The following is a 22853-nucleotide window of genomic DNA, read 5'->3' as shown; positions in this document are numbered from 1 at the left end:
CCCTGCGCCACCGCCGCCCGATTTCTGTTCTCATCCTGAAGCAAAGTTCTTAACCCGAGATACTATTTCTGGGCTAGTGGAGTCTGTAACCTGAAGCGCCTGTAACCCGAGGTACCACTGTAATAATATAAAAGGTGGGGAGGGAGTTGGAGGGTCACCTGTAAGGGTGATAGCAATAATCTAGAGACTTTGTGGATATGATTACCGTCCCTCTTTTTATTTCAATGCAACATACAAGAGCATAGTGTGATGCTTTATATCAGAGAAGACTTATTTACACATCTAACCCATTATTGTCTACTACTACAAGTGGATGTGTCTCTAGGGTCTCAAGCAGTTTATGTCATCTACATGCAGTTTCTGCCTGCTACATGATCCATCTAAGTCAGAGGTTCTCAACTTTATCTGGCCTACCACACCCTTTTCAGGATTAAAAACAAAAACAAAAAACACTCCCCTGGAAACATGTACGGATGGTTTTTCAAAACAGGACGAGGAAGTGGACTAGGCTCCGGGATTAAAAATCCATGGGGCAGACCAAAGTGAAGCCTGCCAGCTCAGTCTGATCCACCCCGGGGTGGGGCCAACACTGCAGCCAAATAGGCAGGCAAGCTGTGATTCACTTCCTGGGCCTGGGTGAAGCTGAAAAGCCTGGGAAAACCCCTTGCCTCCAGCATGACAACCGGGTGCAGAGGAGGTGTTGTCACCATCCCGCAATGGCGCCCAACCTGGTGGTAAGTGTCATAACAGATGAAACATGTATGAACGGTTTTTCAAAATGTTCTTCTCTTACTTATGCTTCCACCACCCCCTGACTTTTATTCAACGCCTCCCAATTGCACCCGAGGCTACTCCCACCCCTCTGGATCATTCCAGCACCTCCCAGGGAGCAGTATCACTCACTTTGGGAAACACTGATCTAGAGCCATCATTGCCATCTTTTACCGTATTTTTCGCTCTATAAGACACACTTTCCCCTTCCTAAAAAGTAAGGGGAAATGTGTGTACATCTTATGGGGCAAATGCAGGCTGCGCGGCTAAGCCAGAAGCCAGAACAGTGAGAGGGAGCACTGTGCAGCATTCCCTCTTGCTGTTCTAGCTTCTGGCTTAGCTCCCCGTGCCCTATGGAGGCTTCATGCTGCTATCCCTGGCTTTTGAAGGAGGTGGGGGAATCTCCCACCTCCTGCAAAAGCCTGCAAGCGCCGCACACACGCTCCACACGACTCGTGAAAGGGAGCACTGAGCAGAGCCTGGGATGCATACAGCTTCTGCTCAGTGCTCCCTTTAAATAATAATTTTTTTCTTGCATTCCCCCTCTAAAAACTGGGTGCGTCTTATGGAGCGAAAAATATGGTAATTTTGGTTGCCCAGTTAAAAGTCTGTTGAAGCCAGCCTTTTAATGATACAAGTCTTTTATTTTGCCTTTTATCTGCTGCTTCATTGTTTTTGCTGCGTTAATGGCATTTTAATTTGATGCTGCTGGTTTTCATTGCAGGCTTGCATTTAATAACTTACCTGGTAGCCGTTGGTGAATGCAAGTTTCATTGAGGTGAGCAGAGAGGGTGAAGGAGGAGGGGTGGACTGCCCTCGCCCTTTGTCTGGCAGCCCACTTAATTTTGCCCACAACCAACATGAACGCTACTACCCCTTTAGGAGGCGGCATTTATGTATTTATTTAGCAGACTAGTAACTTTTGTGGCCTTATTTACAAGGCTGTTTTACTGTGTTTTCTGTTGTTTATATTTCCTTACAGAAGCCATTCCAAGGACTTTTAAAAGTTGAACTGTAGGGTAGAAATATCTGAACAAGTAAATTAAAAGCACTTCAGAAAGGTAAGGCAAATTTTAAGTGAGGGTGCATTCTGGAACACCTTCCACTAGTTTCTCCCCTATTTTCTGACTCCCCCTCTTCAAAATAGAGGACAACGCATATGGTGGTCCTGTCATCACACTTCAGCATTTTATCTCTAACACCTAAGTCTTCAAAATCAGCTCATAAAAATGCAAAAAATAAAACAGTACAGTTGCACCGTTAAGGAGATAACAGAAATTTTCCGACTCCCCTACGCCATGCCAGTCAGCAATCCCATTAATTTCAGAATATAGGTTCCTGCCGGAAATGGAAAATAAATAAATAAATATAAACAAATAACGGAATGTCGTATGGAAGAATTAGCAGGCTGCAATTCCACTTCCCTGCATTTTTGGAACGCTTGAATCACATTACAGACTGAGCGATATTAATTAGGAACAGAGTTGAAGTAAAAACATTTTAAATAAATCGAGAGACTGGATGTAAAATCTGTCACTTTTTACATGGTATATGATTCAAGGATTAATGGACCTTAAAAGAGCCATAAAACACCAAGGCCTCTGTTCTAGTTTAGTGAAATAAGAATGGTTTGAATTTGGCTTCAGTCTTCCAGCCTTAAATTCACTGCATATAACCTGCTACTGTAAACACTTTAAAGTAATTTGACATTGTGAGTCTAAGACATTGTTAATCCATTTCTCAGATGACCTTCATCTGTTTGCTGCATGCTGTTACTAGTATTCATAGGAAAACATAAGAAAACCAATATATATTTTTTGCTCCAGTGGCAGGGGGTGGCAGGGAGAAATTCTAAGCCATTCCTGGAAGGGAAGAATAAAATTTTGCTCTTAGAAGAAACACTTTCACTATGCTGTATACTAATAGTGAACTCAGTTTTCCTTGTGTGAGTTCTTATACAACTAGATTTGCACCATTTATTTATGCATTTAAGAGCATCTATAAATATTTTTAAAATCCCCATCAGTGTACATTATAAAAGCAATATATATTAGAAATAAAACAAGAATAAAACACAAAGCCAATATAAAAGTGAGTTTGGAAGAAAAAGATTAGGCAATTCAATTAAATGAATTCAGGGGTCGATCTTATGGGTCAGGGAAAGCCTGGGCAAAGAGATACGCCTTTATAAGATGTCTGAAGCATTCACATACAAAACGGTGATATCAGCAGGCTTGGCAGGGATATTGGGGAGCAAAACCAAGAGGAGAAACCAAAACAACTGAACATGCTACGTTGGTGGGGAGGGAGTTCCTACAATGGTGGGATAATTAACTTTTCAAAGATACTTTCAAAAAACTTGCAGTGAGTGTCATAGCTGACTGGGAATTTGAACCAGTGTTTCCACTGTCAAAGTTGCTACAATGCCACACAGTTCTTGACTCTGGAAAGCTTTCAAAGAAAGAGACAAAGAAACAAAGAGGAATTACCCACTGGTTAGATTACAGTCTAAAGATCAGTGGAATGGACAGTAAGCCTGGCACTGGAAGCCACTGTTTTCAAAGCTCTCTCTTTTCTTTCCCGTCCTTTCTTTTCTTCTTCTTTTTCGCCATAGTTGATGCATTGTGGGGATTTTCCAATTGGTACAATTCCAGCAACTTTTGGACAAAGCCTCCTGCGACCTTGGGGAAGCAGCCTGACCACTACCGGCTCTCTGCCAGCCTGGCTGCATAATTGGGTCACAAACCCAAGCTTATTTAAATCAAACGTAGCATATGAGAGGAGTTCCCCCTCCCTCTTCTCCTGGTACATTAAGTATATAGTTATCTCCTTGCCTATTTTCAGGTATATACGACTCCTGTCACACCGGCTGTAAACTTTAATGTAAGCTTCAATGTGCCAATCGAACTGAAAATTGATTCAAGAGTTCTTTTGGACTGAGCTTTCTTCCAAATGTTTCCCTGATCCTAATTATTTTCCAGCATTTGGGAGCATAAATTAATGCTGCATCACCTAGCAGAAGGGAGGGGGCAAAAGGGAACACTTGAGGAGGGAAAACACCACAAATTTTATAAGCAAAGTGGGCAAGATTTTAATTTTGCTGCCAGAATTTATTTTGCAAAGGATAGAAATATAGGAAAATTGATTTGCTTGCAACCATTAAAGCACCTGTAATTCACAATGCAACACAATTTAGTTCCCGATCACACACACACAAAAAGAACATTAAAGGTTTGTTACAAGAAGCAGCAGTAGCACAGGAGACAGGCTTAAAAGTAATTTAGTACTGCAGAGACTCTTCCCCTGCCCTTATCAAGGTAACTTTTGCTATAAACACCACTTTAAAATTATCACATAAAAAACTATCAAGCACTAAATGAGAAAAAAAAACAGAATTTGAAAAGGATAGTTAAATTTATGAAGCAATTCTGCGCTGCTCGAAGCGTGTTGCTTGGCATGTAAGCAAATGTGAGGCTGTGTGTTTGACATGCAAGTGAGCTTGCCTTCATGGTAGTAAAAGTCAGAAGGAGGAGAGGGGATGGGGGTGTCATCAATAAGGGATGTCTAATTAAAGACATATGTAGAACGCATGTATGCTGAGACTTCCGCTTGTTTGCATGACTAAATCAAAAGTCTTTCTTTCGCTCTCCCTCTTTCATTCCTCCTCCTTTTGGCTCAGTGCCTCTATTTTTTCCCTCTTTTTTTGCCACCTCCAAGAGCTGTTAATTTTGTTCACTGCTGAGCAAAAGTCAAAGTCAGAGTCTAAACAGCTTGTAATGAGTTTTCAATGGCCCATCTCGCTGAAATTGAGGGCAAAGGAGCAGCAGACTTAGACACTGTCAGCCCTCTGAATTTATTATTGAGGGTACATAGGGTTCTATGGAGAATAGGAAGAGGAGGGCTGGGGATCTGTTAGGCTTTTTTATGCTAAGCACCTGCAACAAGATTGTTTTACTCCTTTAGGTACCTTGACACAACAGATAAACACACAGAAAATCAAATGTGGTGTACTTTAGTTAAGACAATGATTCAGTTATCAGAACTACGGGCATAAAGCAGGTGCTGCCCTCCCCAGATGTGTGTCAAACAAATCCAACCCTTTCATAAAAAAAGGTGCAATCTTGAAATTCCAGCTGAGACAATCAAAACTTTAATAAATACATAGAATAAAATGCATGTTGTACAAGCAGGAGCTTTATTCCCTATGTACCAGGGATCATGCATAGGCTGGAGAGAAGCTTCCCTGGTACACTCATTGACTCTTTTCATATCTGAAAAGAGTATATTTCAACTGAAAAACGTTAAACTCTGTTTCTGCTAAAAGATTTGGGCAGCCTTTAGCAATAAACCCATTCACCTGCATTCTATTGGACCGTCTTAAACTGAAATTTTCAACTAAGATTTGCCCTACACTTTTCTTTTAGTGCAATCCAGAGTAAAAACTATTTAGAAAAAAACCCACTACCAGTATTTAGAACAACTCTCCCAATTCTTAATATGTTTTAGATTCTGTCTACCAGCACCTTGGTGACTGTGAGATGAATGTTTTTGGGTTTAATTAGCCCTGTTTTCAAAGGTCTAACATGGGATTCACAATCAGTGGTCTTTAAAGAAAAAAGAAAAGTGGTCAAACCTTTACAGGGAAAGGGATGAAAGGCACCCTCAACAAAATACGTAATTGTTGTACAATTTATTATTATTATTATTATTATTGTTGTTGTTGTTGTTGTTGTTGTTGTTGTTGTTATTATTGTTATTGTTATTGTTATGTAATTATGAAAACTGGGGAAGCAGTATGTTTGCAAGACCTCATAATGTGGTAATTTATGACTGGGTAATGTAGAAAAGACACATTTAGCTAACTGAGTATAGGCCTATAGGCTCTGTCCCAGCTTCTGCCAACCTAGCAGTTCGAAAGCACACCAGTGCAAGTAGATAAATAGGCACCGCTGCAGCGGGAAGGTAAATGGTGTTTCTGTGCGCTCTTGTTTCCGTCACGGTGTTCATTGCATCAGAAGCAGTTGAGTCCTCTGGCCACATGACTTGGAAAGCTGTCTGTGGACAAACGCCGGCTCCCTCAGCCTGAAAGTGAGATGAGCACAAGAACCCCATAGTCGCCTTTGACTGGACTTAACCGTCCAGAGGTCCTTTATCCTTTTTACCTTACCTTACAGTTAAAAGAGAAGAGAGGAGAGAGAAACAACATTTGCTCTCCTGTAGGATTATAGTCATTATTACAAAATCCATCATGAAACAAAACCAAGGAAACCTGGGCTCCTTTGGAGGAATATGTGGGCTATAAATCTAATATATAAATAATAACAAATAACAATTTTGTGTTCTATATGTAAAGACCAGGTGCGTCAACTCTAGGGAGCCGAGGTATCTTTGCCCCCCTATATATTTGTTGGAAACAGGCTGGGTCCCCTCAATGTTGAGGGGGCCTGACGCATGTCACACACAAGTGATGTCACACACGTCGCACATTACACATTGCAGCTTCAGCGGCCAGCTCCTCTTGGCCCACTATTGTGAGCTATCTTGGGGATCATTTCAACATCAAAGAAATAAACTGCACCAGTTAATAGGAAGTTGTTTACATTGGCATATGGACTAATAGTTAAGCAGCCTAATATTACAATCTCTGGATACTTTCAAAATGTGTATCTACATAACCATGGAAATATGCAAACGGTAGGGAATTTGTTTTCCCCTCCCAAATCACAACAAACACACTGTTTCAGGGACTTTTCATATCACTTAAATTTTAGGGGGAGTAAAATGGCAGAAATTGGCAAGACTTCAACTTTCTGACAGTTAATGATGTACTTAAGTTTCCTTTCATTAGTTTATATCTCTTCGCATCTTGCGGTCATTCAGTGTGAATTGAACAAAATACAGATTCTAAATATCTGTTGAAATGGCAGCATCAAAGGATAGAAATCATAAACTTTTGCCAATGAAACAGAACAGAGGAATGGGAGTGACTAAAGAAAGAAAAGAGGGAGGAAGCATGCTTTCTGTCTTTGCCTTAAGTGAATAAAGAATTGTATGTGGAACACAGGAAGCTCCCTTATACCAAGTCAGCTGTCCTGGAAGTGGCTATCCAGGGGTTCAAGCAGGGATTTTTCCAGCCCTGCCTGAACCTGAGACCTTCTGTAGGCGTATCTGTCATGAGACACAGATTCTTGAGAGCAGAAGAAGCAGAAAGGCCTACAGAGCCTACAAAATCATTCAAGCCTGCTAACTGTTAACAGCAAACTGCTAAGTCACTGTGACTTGTGACTCATCTTGAGTGATGACTCATTCTCCCTGTATAGTAAATCAGTAACTAAGACTGCATAGCTGTCAACGTTTTCCTTTTTTTAAGGGAAATTCCCTTATTCCGAATAGGATTCCTCGCAAGAAAAGGGAAAAGTCGACAGCTATGCTAAGACTGCGGCCCTGTGAAGAGTCAGATAGCTGCTATGAGCACTCTGTGTATGCTCTTTAACTATGCTGTTTATGAACAACTTTTATTAAAAGTTTTATTCTGTTAATGAAGAAGACCCTACGTTGATGAATTTATGGCTGCACGACAATATCAGACGGTCTGCTACTATGGGACTTCTCCTATGTCCCCTTAATAATAATGTTGTGCTCTAACTGTTGTTGAGGCTGCTATTATTTCTAGGAAGCAGTTTTGTTGCTCCTGTGCTCCAAATAAACAATACTGACTGAACTAAACAGGAACAATTTTTAAAGTGTTATAGCAATGTCTGCTGGTTCAGGTCAAGGGTCTCATCTAGTTCAGCAACAACAACCAAATACTTATGTGAAGTCTGCAGCATGGCATGTATTTTATCTTCCACCAGAAAACTTTAGATTTTAGATTTCCAGTACATTTCTGCTTCTGCTAGACTTGCTTACCACCCACAGCAATTACCCATCAGCAAAAATCAAATTAAGATTACAATTGCAAACAGAAACAGCATATAAGAAAGTCTTCCACAATTTAAAAATAAAATAATAAATCTGACTTATGCTTCCCAAGGTGTGTATGTGTGTATACATGCACACACAACCACAGGAATTTAAATGAAAAGAGGTTTACAAAATTATATATGCCAGTTGTTAAAGAGATGGTTAAAAACACATCCTAGAAGTGATTAAACTCTAATTTTGTACAAATAAATTCCACATATGGTTTAATGGCACTATAGATTCCACACAAACATATCCTGTAACAACCTGTAATGGAAGATGGATGTGTTTTTCAAAACCCATTTCCTGAACAAGGATACTTTCTACATATTTCACACCATCGGCTTAAAAACTGTTGTAGTGGACCACTATAAACAAACCCACCCATTCCACTCAACTGTTATAGGAGTTTGGATGAAAATAATGTATATCTTTTGTTACCATGTATACCAGGTATCATGTATTCAATGAGGAGGAGAAGCAAAAACTAATAATTTATGAGTAAATAACTACAGTGGTACCTTGGGTTACAGACGCTTCAAGTTACGCGTTTTCGGGTTGCGCACCACGCTGAAACTGGAAGAACTGGAACAGGTTACTTCCAGGTTTCGGTGCATGCACAGAAGCGCTATATCGGTGCATGCACAGATGCGCTTTGCGCATGCGCAGAAGCACCAAATCGTGACCCGCACATGCACAGAGGCAGTGCTGTGGGTTGCGAACTATGGTTGAGTTGAGCTGTAACACGCCTCAGGCTTGGACACACCCTTCCCCTCCCTCCTATGGATGAAAAAAAGAGACCATATCTTCAACTTTTGAGACAACAACATAGTTTCTTGTTAAGAATGAACTTGGGAAATGATGCCTTAAACTAATTCTTGTTAGCTAAAGCCAAGATCAAACCACATTTTGATCCTTGTTTGTTTTAAGCTTCAATAATTAGTTTAAACCATAGTTCCCCAACTTTATCTATAACAGGGAACTGAGGTTTAGTCAAAAGCAGAAGCTTCTTGCTTGTTCAGAAAAGTGAAGTGGGGATGGGGAGCACATGAAGTTGTGACTTCGATTTCTTTGCGCTCTAACCCCAATTAGCCCTCGGAGCTGAGGTTAATACTCAGGAATTATGGGAGTTGAAGTCCAACATATCCTCCAACCCTGGTTTAGATGATGCTCTGAAGCAGGTTGTAGATTCAATCCCCTTTCAACCAAAACCATTGAGTGCCCTTTAAGAAATTATGATTTCTTAGCTTCATTCACTAGATGATAATTGTTTTTTGTCTCACTTTAATAGATTTGTGGAGGGAAGAAAACAAGGATTGCAAAATACATTGGATTTTAAAAATATAAGAGAACTACAAAAGAGCAATGGATAACTCCTGGTTATCAATGTTCAATTGTTCATTTTATGATAGAAGATTGATTGATTTGACTGTGTGCAATGTTCTGTGCTTTTAAGTTTTTACTTTGTTGTCACTAAATATTTCTTTTAAGAGATAAAAAGATCCTCCATTCTGGTAAATGATTGTGCTGTTGCTTTCTAATAAAGACAATGAAAGAAAGAAAAATTGCTGAGCTCCAAGAAGAACTGTAGTTAATCCACACAATTTTTATACAGTTATTGTGACAAAATGGATTGAACAGGTACTGTGGATACAGGAATACATAAATGAAATGCATCCCACTGGAAAAGCTTTTTACTCACATTGTCATTTACAGCTCCTGAATTAATAGACCAAGAAAGGCACCAGAGGCACCAACAAAATGCAGTAAAACCATTGGCAGCCAGTGGTGTCTCAAAGTTTAATTCCCCGGGGGAGAAAAGGACACTGCCTAATCTGTATTCAGTCCTGACATTGTCCACATCTGATATGGAACATTAGCTACTAACTCTCTCAATAGACTAGTGTCCTTCAGTTTATATTACTTTATGTTAATAGTAGAAAAATTACACACAACATCATTTATCATTGTTATACTGCACTATACATCCCATAGCTTATTTTAATATATCTATTTACTCCTAGGATATGGAGAATCTTTTTTAAAAAATTGTGTTTCAAGACAAACCTGTAAAGAGTCATTGCAAGTGCCTTTAAACATACACACACATTCCTACATCCATGTTAAAAAAATCTGTAAGGAACTGTATGTTGAAATCTTAGTGACTTTCTTTGGTTAGAAAAGACTGTATTGTGCTATGTTATAAATCCTAGCAAAACATGGAGTGTAACTAGGGCTCTTGGCAGAGCCCATTGATGGAGTGGTAGCCCACGTTAGAGTAGACCCACTGAAATTAGAGGACATGAGTAACTTAATTTAAGCGGAATAATTTAATGTGGAGTGGGAATTGTTTTGTTACTGCAATTGTTAAGTAGTTGGGCAGTTAGAAATCCTTGGTGATTTACTGCAATTCTACCGGTTGATCTAGAACTATCTTCTGCCCACCACTCCCAGAAAGCTGCGTTACACAAGATCGTAGTTACCAGCTCCAGGGGGCTGAGGCTCTTTGGGGCTTCCCCCTCCCATTGTTGAGGCTGTATGCAGAGTTGGACGCTGAGCAATGTCAGGACATCATGCAACGACACACACACAATGTCAGGAGATCATGCAACATCAGGATGACGCAAAATCACATTCAGAATATGGCGCCTCTGCAGCAGATGAAACTATCCATCTAGCCAAGTATTATCTACTAATACTGGCAGCAGTTTTCCAGGGTGTTAGGCAAAGGTCTTTCCCATCACTTGCTAACTTAAACTTGTAACTAGAGATGCTGTGGGTTGAACCTAGAACCTTCTGAAGTAAAAGCACTTGCTCTACCACTGAGCTGTTATCCCTTTCTATATGAAAAAATAAATTGACCCTGTCCCACACCACAGCTCCCACCATTCTGCAACAGAAATGACCAGTCCTAGTGCTAAGTGACATAGGCTCTAAAAGTAAAGAAAAGGAGTTTACTTGAATGTAGGTTGTATTCCTTGAATTCCCTTGATTATATTCTCCTGGAATGAGGTCATGTAATTCTTTAACACTGCAAGATTTAAATGGCTTGTTTACAGCTATGTTCAGTCTGAATCTAAGAGGACCATTTTTTGTCCATTAAAAACCACATATGCAAGAATCTTAGGAACACATCTATAAGATTTGGCATGGGCATTCCGAAGCACAGTCCATTCAGGCATGTTTAAGTTGGGGAAAGGCTTTGCCATAATTTTAGTTACTTTAACATCTCAGCAGCTGGAAAATGGCTTCATTTGGAAATGATTTTGCAGATCATTAGTCCACAATGATTAAATGAAGTGGCATACTAACATAAGAAAATAAGCCAATGTGCATTTTACTGTTTAAACATTTTTACTCACTATTCTCCTCAAAGGCAAAATTCCAAATTTCTCCCTTTTTACATACTGTTCAATAACTAATAAAAGTAAAATTAAAAGCAGTATAAATATCCACCTCCTAGTCCTAAGTTGCTATTGAGTATGAACAAGCTGGCCCAGGCTTTGAACACTACAACATGGGGAAAAATGGGAAAGGGTAGGCTTCTGGAGAAAAACACAAGCAAACTTTATTTGTGCATGTGTGTGTGTAATTGGTTTCATGGACTTACATGACCAAACCATTTGTCTAGCACAGTATTGTCTACTTTGATTGGCAATGGCTATCTGGGTCTCCTATCACCTACTATCTGACCCACTGAGTGGAGATGGTAGGGATTTAATTTGGATCTTTAGCATGCAAAGCAAGGACAATAATGATAAGTGATGCCCTTTCCATTTATCTGTTGCCTTTCAACCAGGGGTGGACCTTGGTAATATTACGCCCTGTGCAAAGCCAAAAATTGACACGCACAAGCCTTCCCTATGCTTGGCAAAGCAAGGCGCCCGTGGGGTGAAGGCATAAGGCTATGGCAGAGTGCCCTCCCATCTCCTTCCCAAAGCCGGGCAAGTGCCAACTGGATTTTGAGGAAAGAATGACTCTAGGACGGTGTCAGTGCCTCATGGGGAAGGTGCTTGGAACCCGGTGTGGTGGAATTGGTCATGCTGTCCTAAATCTGCCTCTGTTTCTATCAACAATTTCAAGGCAATGTTATCCCTTATTTTTCCCTCTCTGAGCAAAGCTGTGAAGTGAATTAGTCTGAGAGAATAAATCTCTTCAGGCATTCAGTTTGGAGCTGTGAATGAGCAAGTGGGAATGTATGGGGTGAGCCCTGCCACCATTGTGATGCTTTGTGTGCCAGGCACATTTACCAGCCAATGGATAGCCAGTGTTAGTCTGAAGAGGGCAGCCATACATGTCCATAAACTTTTCACTGGAGGGACAAGAGTGTGGGTCACACAGGGATTCTGTTCTCTTGTTGGAAATCTTATACACGAGCAAGGCAGCCCCCTCAGACAACCAGTCACCTTAAACTGGACTTGTGGTAACATCGAGGAGACAGAGCTTGCCCAGCATGTTCTTCCTTGTCCTTTTGTATGCTCAACCTGAATGCCAGAGGATACCTACGGAGGCTGGTCCATGGACTCAAAGAGCTGACTGCGGATTTGAACCTGGGGAGCCAGTGCATTGCCTGCCATTGTTGGGTGTATTATGAGTGGAGATGGATTCAATTAACTTTTGCTTTTAACAATTTTAAATACACTCAAGTGGTTGTGAAAAATTCCCATAAACCAAACAGAAATACCTCTTGGAATAATTCATGAGTAGTAAAATATTTACTAACTCAAACTCGGGATCACCTCCCTTCTCCTCCGGCAAACTATGTCTGATTGCAGAACAAATCCAAAGAGAAAGGTGGAAATCCAGCTCAGACATGAAACCTACATTTTCCCCTCCAGTCCAAATACTTCAGAGCGGCGGTGGACTTCTGTGTTGTGACAGCAAGTGGCAAAACTTATAAATGCCACAGAGACACCTTTGGTTTAAGAAACAGTAAAGAAAAAGCCCTCAGAGAAGTTTGTTACTGGATTTTTTTTGGTAACAACTACAGACATTTAAGGGACGAAAAAGTGCCCTCAGCAGCACAGTGATAGCACACAGCCTACGACAGGTTCCAGAGTAGCATCAGCTTTTTAGTCTTTAGCCCAATGTACTCCTGTAAGATATTTGCGGCAAACTTTGGGGCTGCCCAGCCGTTGCTTAGGCAGATGAGGTTTATACATGTCTGGAGAGGAACTTGAGCCCACCTGTGACATAAAGCCAAACATATTGCACTAAATATGTGTCTCCTCATCTGTCCCCTGAGAAATCTCTATGTGGGACAAGAAGCTACAGTTAGAACTGGATATGGAACAACTGATTGGTTCAAAATTGGGAAAGGAGTAAGGCAAGGCTGTATATTGTCTCCCTGCTTATTTAACTTATATGCAGAATTCATCATGAGAAAGGCTGGGCAGGATGAATCCCAAGCCGGAATTAAGATTGCCGGAAGAAATATCAACAACCTCAGATATGCAGATGACACAACCTTGATGGCAGAAAGTGAAGAGGAATTAAAGAAGGAGAGCGCAAAATATGGTCTGAAGCTCAACATCAAAAAAAACGAAGATCATGGCCACTGGGCCCATCACCTCCTGGCAAATAGAAGGGGGAGAAATGGAGGCGGTGAGAGATTTTACTTTCTTGGGCTCCATGATCACTGCAGATGGTGACAGCAGTCACGAAATTAAAAGACGCCTGCTTCTTGAGAGAAAGGCGATGACAAACCTAGACAGCATCTTAAAAAGCAGAGACATCACCTTGCCAACAAAGGTCCGTATAGTTAAAGCCATGGTTTTTCCAGTAGTGATGTATGGAAGTGAGAGCTGGACCATAAAGAAGGCTGATTGCTGAAGAACTGATGCTTTTGAATTATGGTGCTGGAGGAGACTCCTGAGAGTCCCATGGACTGCAAGAAGATCAAACACATCCATTCTTAAGGAAATTAGCCCTGAGTGCTCACTGGAAGGACAGATCGTAAAGCTGAGGCTCCAATACTTTGGCCACCTCATGAGAAGAGAAGACTCCCTGGAAAAGACCCTGATGTTGGGAAAGATTGAGGGCACAAGGAGAAGGGGACGACAGAGGACGAGATAGTTGGACAGTGTTCTCGAAGCTACAAACATGAGTCTGACCAAACTGCGGGAGACAGTGGAAGACAGAAGTGCCTGGCGTGCTTTGGTCCATGGGGTCACAAAGAGTCGGACACGACTAAACAACAACAACATTGCATTAAGTGTGTGTGTTTGTGTAAAATAATATTACCGTACACAGCACCACAATCTCCATCAGCAGTGTGAGAGTCCAGGGGTTGTAGGCCAACTTACCAGGATCCACTGCTAGAGCAAAGAGGCACAACAGAGCCTGTGGTGTCTTTATGATATACAGTGGTACCTCGGGTTAAGTACTTAATTCGTTCTGGAGGTCCGTTCTTAATCTGAAACTGTTCTTAACCTGAAGCACCACTTTAGCTAATGGGGCCTCCCTCTGCTGCTGCACCGCCGGAGCACGATTTCTGTTCTCATCCTGAAGCAAAGTTCTTAACCCGAGGTACTATTTCCGGGTTAGCGGAGTCTGTAACCTGAAGCGTCTGTAACCTGAAGCGTATGTAACCGAGGTACCACTGTATGGTTTTATTTACACCTCTGTATCCGTTCCGGAGGCCCATTCACAACATGAAAAGCCCGCAACCTGAAGCACCATATCTGTGCAGGTGCGTGGCGTGATTTGGTGCTTGTGCGCATGCACTACTGCACATGCGCGAGCGGTGAAACCCAGAAGTATCCCTTTCCGGTACTTATGGGTTGCCATGGTGTGCAACCTGAAAAATGTAACATGAAGCAAACGTAACATGAGGTATTACTGTATACAAGATGGATGGGAAGGTAGCCTATCTAGGAGAAGAAATACTCTGATCCTAGACATCTGCTGCCTTGCAGGAGCAGGAAAGGCTAAGGAGTAAACTCTACACAAATCTGGAGTGGAGTACCTAAGACAGCTGGACAACAACTCCTGCAGCCAAACTGGTAACAAACATATTGCTCTGCTTTCTTTTGGACCACATCACGGAGGCTGAGAGGAAGGTCTTGTCATCTGGGCAGCCCAGGACCTTTGTACTGTACACAGTGCTCAGGCTTGTGCCTCAGAGTGGTCACTTCGCTGCTGCTAATGCAGCAATTTGACTTCACCCCTGGAGACACACTGTCTCCCAAGACAGATGGATGCCAACAACAACACACCTGCACCTAGATGGAGGGATTGCAGAGCATTCACATCTGGCTTCCCCTATAAGGGAAGCATTAGATTCAAAGGTCAGCAAAAAGCCATTCTCTGTGTCTTCTTTGTTCCAGCCTGTCATCCCCAGTTCACTTGGAGTTCTGCGCCTCTTTCTGTTTCTCGCTGCTAACTGACCCCTAGGACCTCGCCACAGCCTACATCATTCAAAGTTGAAACCCTAAACCTGGTCTTTGCCTCTGCCCACTAGCACCCAATGAAGAAGGTGCCTGGGAGCCTTGCTCTCTGATTGTTTCCTTGAAGGGCCATCACTGTCCTTTGTATCCCACTAATGACCCATTCAGCTAGCTCTGCCAGGCTGGCTTGGCTTGCTAGCATAACTAAATCCAGAGAGTTTCCATGCTTGGCAAAGTTCAATCAAACCTTGATTGATTCTAACTTTTACTAGATCCCTTTAGGGGGATCTAGCCCCCCCCCACCATCACATAACATCACAAACTTTATTCCCATTGTTAGGAGTCCTAACAACTCTCAGTACCATTAATAAACTACAGTTTAAAGTGGCATAAGAGTTCTTTAAATGAGGTCCCAGAATGTATTTTGGGTCATATTAGCAGGCCAGTATTCCCAGCCTGCATTTCCTGTCGCATGCTCTTGGCTGCTTGCTTCCTGGCAGGCTAGTAGACAAAAGCATTCCAGGGGGGGCTACAGATGTGCTGTGGAGTGCTTTAGGGAAAGTGGAGGCAGAATGTGCTTCACTCCATCATCACACCATTTAGAAACAGAAGGAAAAGCACACAGCTGCTCCACATCACAAGGAATCTGCTGTGCGCCGCAGCCTCTTACTCCTGGGCACGCTTCCGCCAGAGAATGGGAATTACCACTGCTGTCATTTTATTATTCTACTTAGCATTCCTACCAGCGCAGGGCATTTCATCATACTTTGCTTAACTCTGAAGAGCCAGTCATCCTCAGTTATTGTTTTCACTTTTATATACTATTAATGAATTAGCTTTTTTATGGCTGTTATTTCTCAATTAGTGCAATCCCTCAAGGTAGCTAAAAGGCTCTAATACTTGGTTTCTCTCCAGCTACAGTCTAAGATTTGAGAGGGGGGTGGTGAGTTGCAGGGGGGAGACTCTTTCTTTCTTTCTTTCTTTCTTTCTTTCTTTCTTTCTTTCTTTCTTTCTCCCTCAATGATGAGAGGTCCTTGGCATTTGGGGAATGGGGTTATATATGTATTTTTAGGGGTGGGGGATTAGTGGCTTGCCACTGATGCTTTTGACTGCTCTGTGTTTTCAGTTTCCATCCATAACTGACAGCTGTGAAGTATTATGAGTCATGCGTTGGTCCTAACAACAATAACAATTAAATATGTATTTAATCATTTAATTAAATTAATAAAAAATGCATCCATTTGCATGTGACCAAAATAATAGTTTTGAAGAAAATAGGTTGGAAGGAAAGCGGGGAGAACTCCTATTTTAGTTATAATTTGCCCTTAATGATGGTGAATTTGCCTTGAATTACTTGCCCTTTGTTTGCTTTGTGGCATATCTTCTCCCTCATTTGTCTATTGGATGCTTTGAGTATTATTTGCGTGTTTTACAAAGGTAACAAAAAATGATGACAGAACAAAATGACAAAACCATTTACAAGTCAATAAGCAACTACTGTTCCATTTGTTAAATTGTTTATGTAAACTGTGGGGGACTCCAGTAATAGAAAATATTATAGTTTACATCAAATCTAGAATTGCCAGTGTTCAAGAGCATAAATTTCATAAAACGTTTACAGGGCAATGTGAAACTAAATTGCCATTTCAAGTGGCAAATTGGTGTGCCCACTGGCAAGTACACTTATCTTCTGAAGCCGGGGAGCAATATCACTTGGAGTCCAGACAAACAAAGACATTATATTATTATAAATACCTACACTGTTGTAGACCTTTGAATGAGGTTAGTGTCCGATTGTACATAGTTGTAAAATAGCAAACAGGCCTAAGCAAATAGAAGAGAAACAATGACTATAATTCAGTATTTTAAAACTGAAGTTCTTCAGGAAATTTTCATCTCTGCCAGATCACTGTGAATTAATGTGCAAGCCTCACTGTTGAGACATACTCAGAGATTTTCATCTCTGCCAGAGCACAATTTCTGTTCTCATCCTGAAGCAAAATTCTTAACCCAAGGTACTATTTCTGGGTTAGCGGAGTCTTAACCTGAAGCGTATGTAACCCAAGGTACCACTGTACTGTGGTATTTCTTTTTCAGCTATCCCAATTTACTACTGCACCTTACTTGAACATACAGCACAAAGTGTTTAAAAATACTGGAAAGAACATACTTGGCTACCTGTGCGTAGTGATTGCAACCCAAAACCCATCATGTAGAGCCTAGTTTCACAAAATGAAACGACCACAGAGAACTACAGGAGTGAGTTATAGAAGGCTGTTCTTCCTAATTCAACAGTGTCAGGTACATAATGCACCCTTTATGGCTAAAAGTTTATTTTAAATGCATATCAAGAAGATGGAGAGCTAGAAAGCAAATGCAAAATGGTATGTGGGGTCCAGTTATAAATTAATACCGGCAGGCTAAACTGCCTTCATGAAAAGAATATGAATCTTAAAACCCATTGCTGCTACAAAACAGATAAAAAGGTATGAAGATATATAAGCATTTGCTGCAAAGCACATACTTCCTCAAAATATGACAATAACACTAGTAAAATACAAGTTGAAAACTAAAGAAAATGTTGTTGTAACATGCTACTCCATAATCAATATGAATCTGTCTCATACTAGGTCATACAGTTGGTCTGTTTAGTACTGTTTGTTCTGACTGGCAGCAGATTCTCCAGAGTCTGTAGCAGAGAGAAGTTTTTTTTCCATCACCTGCTTTCTGATTCTTTTTAACTGGAGATGTCAGGTATTGTATATAGTGGTCCCTTCTGTGTGCAAACTGTTGCTCTGCCATGGAGCAAGCCTGGCTCTTGGTCATACATACATAAAGCAACACAACTGACATCATGAGAACCTATGTGGTATAGTGCCTAGAAAGTTGGACAATGATTGGGCAGACCCAGGTTCACATACCCAGTCATGAAGTTCACCTGGTGTACTTGGGTTAGTCCATCACTGTCACCCTAACTGACCTCACAGGTTTGTTGTGAGGGGGATATTAAAATGGGGACTATTAAGTGCCACCCTGAAAATCTCAATTAAAAGGCAAGAAAAAATGTAATATATAAACTAACAATGAAGAACAGGTGCTTGCTTGCACAAATGTATGTGATATCTGCCCCGTGGAGGGATTTGGGGCACTAAAAAGTGCACCCCAGATATATTTCCTGATCTGGACCATGACTAGCATCCACTACGGACATACTGAGGAGCAAGGTTTTGCAGGTGAATGATGTCTAGTTGCATTCGCTTAGGAAGAGCCACCAAAGTTGAACATTCAGTCATATTCTCTTGAAAAACTAATGTTGCTTTTGTTTGCTATGATAAGTACTATCCTGCAGTTGCAGCTGATAAGGTATAGAAATGTGTAGCACATCAAGTGTATTTCATGTTGTCAGATTTCCCCCCCCCCCTCTTTTCCTGAAAGAAACATGGTTATAACCACAGTTAATTCTGAATGGTAGTGTTCATTATCCAATTCTAGGAAAGATTAGTTAACAAGCTACAAAAATGAACACGTTACTAAATCGTTGGCATAAGGAGAAAAAACAGCTGGATCGTTAAAAAGCCTCGCAATTAGAGTGATGAAATACATTCCAGCTGAGTTCATTTCATAAACTCACAAAATTCTAAAGAAAAAAGTATTGGTAACAGGGAAAAAATAGTAGCATGCAGCTCTCATTACCTGCATGTTTTCAAGCAATTTCTGCATTCCTAAACATTCATGTTGAGCTTCCATACTTTGGTGAAAAGTTCAAAGTTCACATTTGGTCCAATCAACAGGCAAATAATCTAGGGGCTCTTTATGCCCCCAAGACTAAGGCAGTTATTGGATGAAGGGACATCATCATATATGAAATGCCATGACGGGCAAATTCTACTACAGTGCATTTTTTTCCATGAAGGAATGCCCATGAAAATTTTACACCAGAACTGTAATATTTCTCTGAAATTTCAGTAGGCAGTGGAACAGATTCTTACTCAATGCTTTACTTCTTGTGAAATCTACAGTGATTTTTTGGCATTCCACTTCAATTTAACGTGCATTCCGCAAAAAGGGAAGTGTAATTTCCTAATCTTCCTAAAATTCAACACAGATCTATCACCTCATCTCAGCCTTTTGTAATTTATCTGAACTAGTCCACACTAGTCCTGATAGTTCTGATAGTCTGCTATAAACAGATTAGAGGAAATACAAACACTTTAACCTCATAAACAAAGTGTTTGTATTTCCTCTAATCTGTTAATAGCAGACTATCAGAACTCTCCATCAGAGAAGATTAAGGACCATTTTACAAGAAAAAACTTAGCAATCTCCAGGAATTCTGAACAGCTTGTCATTACTAATACTGTACATAAACATTTGTTTTTCATATGAAATGTAATGAAGGAATTTTAATTTCTTAGAAATTTGCATGGTTATTGTGTCCACACAGTTTTTAGAAATTTGCATGGTTATTGTGTCCACACACATATTTAAGTTCTCAACTTCACATCAACTTAGGGCAAATTAAAATAAACAATTACAAACTTGATAGAAGTAGGCACTGGCCTGGTTCACACATCACTTTAACAAGGGGTGAGGGAATTTTTAGCTCAGCAGACCATATTTTTATCTATTCTACTTCCGTGGCCCAACTTTAAAAGGTGCTGGGACTACTCAGCTTCCGTCATCTGATGCCATAATGAATGACAATGGGTTCTGAGCTGCATTTCCCAAACAACTAACAATCAGCCAGCTGTTGGGCCCCAGGGAGGTGATGCACAAGCAGCTTTGCAAGCACTGCCAATTGGCAATACCTGCAAAGACTGTTTTTCCTAACCCCACCTTTACCTACCCCCCACCTGATGTTATATATGCTATTAGTTGTAGGGCAGGTGGGTGTGGCTTGGTCAAAACAGCCTCCCAGTCTGAATGAGGAAGCCTGTGAGGTCAAATTAGTCCCACAGGCTGAAGATTGTTTCCCACCCCTGATTTAAACCATAGTTAAACTACACTATTGTTTAAAGGTTAATGCACAGTGTGCTGGCACATGTGGCTAAAATCATTGGCACTTTGCTCCTCTGCTGTGCTGCCAAGATATAAGCCATGGTTTAGCTGACGCTGGCTCAAAGTTTGTTTCTTCTCTTTGCAGTGAAACAAATGACAGGACTGGGTTGGGATGCAACTCTTACAAAATTCTCTCTAACACCAATTACTACAGAAAATAAAACTGTGTTTTACACAGTTACATGTCTATCTTGTCAACACAACAGAAAGATTATTGTTTCATTGGCATACTTCTCCACATCACCATATATAATGTGGGGCATTTTCATATGGAAACAAAATGAGTAAGAGAGGACATAATAGTAATGTATATAATTTTGAATGGGGTAGAAGAATAGGATAGAGTGTTTTTCTCCCTCTCTTCAGCCTGTTTTAAACCCCATGGTGAGCTACATAGGCTTTAGTCTCAAGCATTGTTGTCAACTATTATTTTGTATGATCACAAAAGGGGCAACAGAAAATGTCATGTCTCTTTCTCATTCCCCTCTTATACCCTCTAGCTCAGGGGTAGCCAATATGATGCCCTCCAGTTGTTGGACTATCATAATACTGACCATTGTCCATACTAGGAAAGGCTAAAGGGAGCTGGTCCAATAACAAATGGAATATTGGCTTACTTCTGCTCCAGCTTTTCCAGATCACCAGCTGCACCTGGTACTTATCTTATCCCTTGATGTTCTCTCAATACAGTTACTGGTTTTAGATGACAACTGTTCTAGAGGATGTGATCTGGTTCTGGCTAAAACACCTGTGCAATATTCAATTGGGTTCACATCACACAGCTTCCCATTCAGCTTATACACCAAATGAGGAACCTTTATCAGTATCAATTCTATATCTTCCTTCTAAAGCGGCTGAAGGAATCAATTTCAATTGAGCTTTACTAAAGGCAACCCTATGTCTCAATTTCTGCAAGTCTTCTAAATAACAAGGGAGAACAAGGGTTATTCTTATACAATTGTGCTGCTTTAGGAACCAATATAGTTGCTGCTATAGGGATACAGCTAACATTATGCTTGAAAAGCGTTTTATTGAGCTCCATTCCAAACTCTTTATTTATAGTTCAGAAAAGCCTGATTTCTTCACTAAGGATGAAGTAAACCCCTTCTGAGAATGATTCTTCATTTCCTCAAATGCCATAAATATTTCCAGGTTGGCTTACAAATAACCATAAAAATACAAGAGATGTCCACAATAAAATCAACGTATCAGGTAGAAGCATGGAAGAAGGACCTAATTTATATTTGTATTAGGTAGAATTATTTAGCACAGGCATCCCCAAACTTGGCCCTCCAGATGTTTGGGGACTACAATTCCCATCATCCCTGACCATGGTCCCGACAGTTCCTAAGGACAGATTCATAAAATCATAAACAACCTATTTGCATTGTGACTGTCTTATCATTTGGGCGGCTTCTTCTGACTCAGAGCTAATATAGGTGTATGAAGGACAGTGTCAAGAGGGAAAAGAACCAACACCATGTATTAGCTTTCTGCCTGGTGTACTAGTTGTTGCTGTGGGAGGCTTTACAGTATTAGACAGCTTTCCTTAAATATAAGAATGATCCTGTATAGAAATAAAAAGAAAAAGGAAGAGCCAACATGCCATAAAGGACTCTAACCTAGCCTTTCCATTCCATGTTAGCTTTCTACAAGGAGGGAACAAATTCACATTTGAGCAGCAATCATGCTAGTCCCCTCCTGCAATCCAATATAGTACAGCCAAGACCTCAGGGACTCTCCTGAGCCTGCCCCCAATGCCACTCCATCATATTTAGTTGCCTTGAAGACACACTAATTAAGGCAGGCTTTGCCAGTCTGAACCTCTCCACTACAATTCCCATAATTCAGGACTTCTGGAGAGCACCAGGTTGGCCTAGGTTGAGTTAAGAATTCTCACTATTTAGAGAGGGACGAGGAAGTCGCTTAAATGGACTTTATAAAATATAGGATGGTGGGGCTAGAATAAATATCTAATCTAGATAAGTACTATACATTGTGTCACACACACATTCTATATAACCATGTCAGCACCATCCCAAATCATGTCCACCTGAAGTAGTCTACCTGAAGTAGTTAAAATGCAGGTTTGGGGTCAGTTCTCCCTGTCTCTTTAATGTAACTGTAATATGTAAATACACTGGTGTTATTTCCTTCAAACATGCACAGACTGGCTTTTTCAAAGCTATGAGGAGAGAAAGTTGTGGAAATATTTGTTTTCCTGAGCAGGACTCCTCTTTGTTTCCCTTTTTTCTGGGTAAAGATTACTCCATGAGCCACAAAGATCTAATCAAAACACTGGCAGACACCAACCTTGGGATCCTTAGTGGGGGGTAAAATAATTACTATAAAAGGAAATATTAAAAGGGGGCACAAGCTTGGAGTGTCAATGAACATTTATGCATTAAGCAGCCGCTGTAAAATATTTAATGTTTAAATGAATGTTTTATGTTTACCATAAAAAACCCTCCAGCCATGAAGGGCTTTTAAATGTTACATATAAAATGTAAGCAAAACCAAACAGAAAGCAAAGGACACTTGAGGGGGCAAGGTTCAAAACATTACACAGTGTTTGGTTTCTTTAAAAAATCAAATGGGTGTGTTTGTTTTTAATTGTTTACTTCACATTTATGAATTAACCAGAAGCCTCTAATTCATCAGAAGCTGTCATGG

General features: G+C 40.7%; 1 protein-coding gene and 1 long non-coding RNA gene across 2 annotated transcripts in view; one reads left to right on the top strand and one right to left on the bottom strand.

Annotated features, from left to right (window-relative positions):
• WWOX (WW domain containing oxidoreductase) overlaps window positions 1-22853 on the bottom strand; it is a 566085-nt gene that overhangs the window by 264041 nt on the left and 279191 nt on the right. The window lies entirely within an intron of this gene.
• Window positions 618-9084, top strand: LOC310850563. The gene is made up of 3 exons (XR_014567368.1): window positions 618-734; window positions 1754-1832; window positions 9026-9084. It is a non-coding gene; the product is annotated as an uncharacterized lncRNA (long non-coding RNA).

This window comes from Podarcis gaigeae (genome assembly GCF_964106915.1).
Source record: "Podarcis gaigeae genome assembly, chromosome: 8".
Taxonomy (NCBI): domain Eukaryota; kingdom Metazoa; phylum Chordata; class Lepidosauria; order Squamata; family Lacertidae; genus Podarcis; species Podarcis gaigeae.
Note: the sequence above shows the minus strand (reverse complement) of the source record. Positions and strands in the feature narration are given on the sequence as shown.